The following is a 6,105-nucleotide window of genomic DNA, read 5'->3' as shown; positions in this document are numbered from 1 at the left end:
GGCATTAGTTTTCATTTCTCACGATCACGTGTTCATGTGAATAAAGTTCGCCAATAGCTAACTTGCCACTTCATTTCTATTAGTATGGAAAGACACACACTTTTACTCCTCAACGCCAATAAAAAAGAAGCATTTCATGATTGGTAATCTTGATTTATCTTGATTATCTTTAGAAGCAAGTCATCATACATACCACTTTCGCAATTGACGCCTTCGAAGCCAGATGCACAATCGCAGCCATAATGATTGATTGCATCTATGCAAGTTCCTCCATTCAGGCAAGGGTCGCTGAGGCATTCGTTGATTTCTGTAAAATGTTATATCCACTCCTTTATTTGGAATTATGCCAATATCGACCTTCAACTGGGACTTTCTTGCTTAGTTCCTTGGCTCGTTGTAAAGGACCTTAATCACTGCTTCAGAATTCTGAGTATGAGCTGACAGAGCATTGCGTATTTGCAAACCTAAATAACATTTTTACGGCTTGTTATCATCCCGTCAAATTTGAGACAGTTGTTATTGCAGATATACGTCAAGATCATTGTAAATGCGACATATCAATTTACTATTAGTATTAGTAAAAGCCAGTCTTGTCTAACACGATGTGCCTGTGGTGGGCAGTCGGCATATTCAAAATACAAAATGTATTGCAAAAGTGGATGGTCAATATCAAACAGTTTACATCTCAAAGTAAGTTTGTACACAATTGACTTTTTTAAGAGACGCGTTTTTTCCGTTCATTATTACTCATCCAGCTATCAAAGAGAAATAAGACTCATATATCTTCCTACCTATTTCACAATCTACTCCGTAGAATCCTGAAGCACATGTACAGTTGTATAGGTCGATGCTGTCAATACACGTAGCTCCATTGTAACAAGGATCGCTGTCACACTCGTTTGTTTCTTGACACAAATCCAAACAGAAAGAGTGCATGGTATATTATAATCTAATAAGTGCCAGTGTAAGCAAAGTGAAACCTTGCTCGCAAAAATCATGTTAATATTGACCAAACATAGACTGTTTTGGTGTGAAACAGAGCTATAGTCTGAGTAATGCTTCCAGACCTGTTAGAAGGGACACATAGTTACACATATCGGATTAATTGCACAAACATTCCCCTAAATTAACTTTAGTGACGAATACGCTGCGATTATTCCTCATGCTATATTACAAAACACGTTACAATCACTTTGATTGAATTTCTTTACAACACCGTACATACCACTTTCGCAGTTCATTCCTTCGAAGCCAGGAGTACAAATACAGCCGTAAGAATCGATTGCGTCTACGCATGTTCCTCCATTCAGGCACGGGTCGCTGGCACATTCGTTGATTTCTGTAAAGATAAGACATGTTTTTACATTTGAACAATTTTTTACATCTAAACAACACATAGTGTCAAGTGTATCATTGAGAGTCTGGTGAGTATAAATGCAAAGTCCAGATTATCTTATTTCATCTTTGATATCTGGTCCACCCGATATCATCGCATTGATGTGCTTACTGAAAGTCAAGTGAAGGACTCCTGCAGAGAACAGATGTAAAAAACATGAACAATGCTGCCGCTACCAATAAACTTTCATAAGTTTGTCTTTCGTAATCATATTGGGAGCATGGATTGTCTATTTCGATTTCAACAGAAGAAAAAAAAAACAGATCTGAAGTTGACCTTCAATATATTCTAATGTATTAAATATACACTAAAGTGTTTTCTGTAAGTTTCATTATCGCGTAATGAGTGCGTTGAGCACCACTCTACGGAAAGAAACCATAGTAGGCCCTATACATAGCCATATTACATCAGAGGAGAAACTGTCTTCCTACCTATTTCACAGTTCAGTCCACTGAATCCTGGAGAGCAGGTACAGTTGTAGTGATCGATGCCGTCAATACACGTAGCGCCATTATTGCAGGGATTACTCGCACATTCATTTACATCTAGAATATATGCGAAAGAGAAGAGCGACATGAAACACTAACTCCTTGTTAATCGAAATATACATACGAACATTATGATACTCACTGCAGTCATCAAAGTGGAGATCAAACAGATTTTTTCCATGAACCTTTAACACGCACAACCGTATGGAACAGATTTAAAACACGATCGATTTAATTACGTATTTTACCAAATCTTCAGTGTTGCAGCAGCAAGTTTTATGTTGGTTCACAAACGTCATTTACGACAGATCGGAATAAGTTTTCATTTCTCACGATCACGTGTTCATGTGTATTAAGTTCGCCAATAGCTAACTTGCCAGTTCATTTCTATTAGTATGGAAAAACACACACGCTTACTCCTTAAAACCAATAAAAAAGAAGCATTTCATGATTGGCAATCTTGATTTATCTTGATTATCTTTAGAAGCAAATCATCATACATACCACTTTCGCAGTTGACGCCTTCGAAGCCAGATGCACAATCGCAGCCATAGTGATTGATTGCATCTATGCAAGTTCCTCCATTCAGGCAAGGGTCGCTGATGCATTCGTTGATTTCTGTAAAATGTTATATCCACTCCTTTATCTCGAATTATGCCCATATCGACCTCAGACTAGGACTTTCTTGCTTAGATCCTAGGCCCGTTGTGAATGACCTTAATTCTGGGTATGAGCTGACAGAGCATTGCGTATTTGCAAACCTGAATAACATTTTTACGGCTTGTTGTCATCCCGTCAAATTTGAGACAGTTGTTATTGCAGATATACGTCAAGATCATTGTAAATGCGACATATCAATTTACTATTAGTATTAGTAAAAGCCAGTCTTGTCTAACACGATGTGCCTGTGGTGGGCAGTCGGCATATTCAAAATACAAAATGTATTGCAAAAGTGGATGGTCAATATCAAACAGTTTACATCTCAAAGTAAGTTTGTACACAATTGACTTTTTTAAGAGACGCGTTTTTTCCGTTCATTATTACTCATCCAGCTATCAAAGAGAAATAAGACTCATATATCTTCCTACCTATTTCACAATCTACTCCGTAGAATCCTGAAGCACATGTACAGTTGTATAGGTCGATGCTGTCAATACACGTAGCTCCATTGTAACAAGGATCGCTGTCACACTCGTTTGTTTCTTGACACAAATCCAAACAGAAAGAGTGCATGGTATATTATAATCTAATAAGTGCCAGTGTAAGCAAAGTGAAACCTTGCTCGCAAAAATCATGTTAATATTGACCAAACATAGACTGTTTTGGTGTGAAACAGAGCTATAGTCTGAGTAATGCTTCCAGACCTGTTAGAAGGGACACATAGTTACACATATCGGATTAATTGCACAAACATTCCCCTAAATTAACTTTAGTGACGAATACGCTGCGATTATTCCTCATGCTATATTACAAAACACGTTACAATCACTTTGATTGAATTTCTTTACAACACCGTACATACCACTTTCGCAGTTCATTCCTTCGAAGCCAGGAGTACAAATACAGCCGTAAGAATCGATTGCGTCTACGCATGTTCCTCCATTCAGGCACGGGTCGCTGGCACATTCGTTGATTTCTGTAAAGATAAGACATGTTTTTACATTTGAACAATTTTTTACATCTAAACAACACATAGTGTCAAGTGTATCATTGAGAGTCTGGTGAGTATAAATGCAAAGTCCAGATTATCTTATTTCATCTTTGATATCTGGTCCACCCGATATCATCGCATTGATGTGCTTACTGAAAGTCAAGTGAAGGACTCCTGCAGAGAACAGATGTAAAAAACATGAACAATGCTGCCGCTACCAATAAACTTTCATAAGTTTGTCTTTCGTAATCATATTGGGAGCATGGATTGTCTATTTCGATTTCAACAGAAGAAAAAAAAAAACAGATCTGAAGTTGACCTTCAATATATTCTAATGTATTAAATATACACTAAAGTGTTTTCTGTAAGTTTCATTATCGCGTAATGAGTGCGTTGAGCACCACTCTACGGAAAGAAACCATAGTAGGCCCTATACATAGCCATATTACATCAGAGGAGAAACTGTCTTCCTACCTATTTCACAGTTCAGTCCACTGAATCCTGGAGAGCAGGTACAGTTGTAGTGATCGATGCCGTCAATACACGTAGCGCCATTATTGCAGGGATTACTCGCACATTCATTTACATCTAGAATATATGCGAAAGAGAAGAGCGACATGAAACACTAACTCCTTGTTAATCGAAATATACATACGAACATTATGATACTCACTGCAGTCATCAAAGTGGAGATCAAACAGATTTTTTCCATGAACCTTTAACACGCACAACCGTATGGAACAGATTTAAAACACGATCGATTTAATTACGTATTTTACCAAATCTTCAGTGTTGCAGCAGCAAGTTTTATGTTGGTTCACAAACGTCATTTACGACAGATCGGAATAAGTTTTCATTTCTCACGATCACGTGTTCATGTGTATTAAGTTCGCCAATAGCTAACTTGCCAGTTCATTTCTGTTAGTATGGAAAAACACACACGCTTACTCCTTAAAACCAATAAAAAAGAAGCATTTCATGATTGGCAATCTTGATTTATCTTGATTATCTTTAGAAGCAAATCATCATACATACCACTTTCGCAGTTGACGCCTTCGAAGCCAGATGCACAATCGCAGCCATAGTGATTGATTGCATCTATGCAAGTTCCTCCATTCAGGCAAGGGTCGCTGATGCATTCGTTGATTTCTGTAAAATGTTATATCCACTCCTTTATCTCGAATTATGCCCATATCGACCTCAGACTAGGACTTTCTTGCTTAGATCCTAGGCCCGTTGTGAATGACCTTAATTCTGGGTATGAGCTGACAGAGCATTGCGTATTTGCAAACCTGAATAACATTTTTACGGCTTGTTGTCATCCCGTCAAATTTGAGACAGTTGTTATTGCAGATATACGTCAAGATCATTGTAAATGCGACATATCAATTTACTATTAGTATTAGTAAAAGCCAGTCTTGTCTAACACGATGTGCCTGTGGTGGGCAGTCGGCATATTCAAAATACAAAATGTATTGCAAAAGTGGATGGTCAATATCAAACAGTTTACATCTCAAAGTAAGTTTGTACACAATTGACTTTTTTAAGAGACGCTTTTTTTTCCGTTCATTATTACTCATCCAGCTAAAAGAGAAATAAGGCTCATATATCTTCCTACCTATTTCACAATCTACTCCGTAGAATCCTGAAGCACATGTACAGTTGTATTGGTCGATGCCGTCAATACACGTAGCCCCATTGTAACAAGGATCGCTGTCACACTCGTTTGTATCTTGACACAAATCGAAACAGAAAGAGTGCACGACAAACTTTATCATGGAATATGATAATCTAATAAGTGCTAGTGTAAACAAAGTGGAACCTTGCTCGTAAAAATCATGTTAATGTTGACCAAACAAAGATTTTTTTTTTTTTTTTTTTTTTTTTTGCTGTGAGACAGAGCTATGGTCTGAGTAATGCTTCCAGGCCTGTTAGAAGGGACACATAGTTACACATATCGGATTAATCGCTACAAACATTTCCCTAAATTAACTTTAGTGACGAATACGCTGCGATTATTCCTCATGCTATATTACAAAACACATTACAATCACTTTGATTGAATTTCTTTTCAACACCGTACATACCACTTTCGCAGTTCATTCCTTCGAAGCCAGGGGTACAAATACAGCCGTAAGAATCGATTGCGTCTACGCATGTTCCTCCATTCAGGCACGGATCGCTGGCACATTCATAGATTTCTGTAAGATAAGACATGGCTGTATATCTGTACAGAGTTTGATTGAAGAACGTAGAATTCCGTATACCATTAACGATCTGGTGGATATGAATACAAGACTACCCTAGTTCATCTTATCCCACCCTATATCAGCTTTTTGCCACTCAGGACAAGGACGACTGCAGAGAACTCACTTTATGTTTTGTTTGTATGTTTGTTTGTCTGTTCATTTTCCATCTGAGAAGATGGATAGATAGCCCATATTCAGCTACGTTAAGCTGGTCTTCCATGGGGTCCAGTTGGATTTGAGGTGGGACCACTTCATCGGGTTAAACACCCTGCACTTTGCGATGAATGAATGAATGGAAAATACAGCCGCAACCAATCAGCT

At 37.9% G+C, this 6,105-nt stretch overlaps 3 long non-coding RNA genes across 3 annotated transcripts; all 3 read right to left on the bottom strand.

The window, feature by feature from the left end:
• Window positions 1–211: 211 nt before the first annotated feature.
• Window positions 212–1,924, bottom strand: LOC140234114 (uncharacterized). Its single transcript, XR_011901579.1, has 4 exons — window positions 1,828–1,924; window positions 1,226–1,339; window positions 792–905; window positions 212–307 (listed from the first exon to the last, which is right to left on the bottom strand). It is a non-coding gene; the product is annotated as an uncharacterized lncRNA (long non-coding RNA).
• Window positions 1,925–2,389: 465 nt separating this feature from the next.
• On the bottom strand, window positions 2,390–4,106 carry LOC140234115 (uncharacterized). The gene is made up of 4 exons (XR_011901580.1): window positions 4,010–4,106; window positions 3,407–3,520; window positions 2,973–3,086; window positions 2,390–2,502 (listed from the first exon to the last, which is right to left on the bottom strand). It is a non-coding gene; the product is annotated as an uncharacterized lncRNA (long non-coding RNA).
• Window positions 4,107–4,571: 465 nt separating this feature from the next.
• Window positions 4,572–5,694, bottom strand: LOC140234116 (uncharacterized). The gene is made up of 3 exons (XR_011901581.1): window positions 5,623–5,694; window positions 5,154–5,267; window positions 4,572–4,684 (listed from the first exon to the last, which is right to left on the bottom strand). It is a non-coding gene; the product is annotated as an uncharacterized lncRNA (long non-coding RNA).
• Between the last annotated feature and the right edge of the window lie 411 nt (window positions 5,695–6,105).

The sequence above is a fragment of the Diadema setosum genome, chromosome 10, assembly GCF_964275005.1.
Source record: "Diadema setosum chromosome 10, eeDiaSeto1, whole genome shotgun sequence".
Taxonomy (NCBI): domain Eukaryota; kingdom Metazoa; phylum Echinodermata; class Echinoidea; order Diadematoida; family Diadematidae; genus Diadema; species Diadema setosum.
Note: the sequence above shows the minus strand (reverse complement) of the source record. Positions and strands in the feature narration are given on the sequence as shown.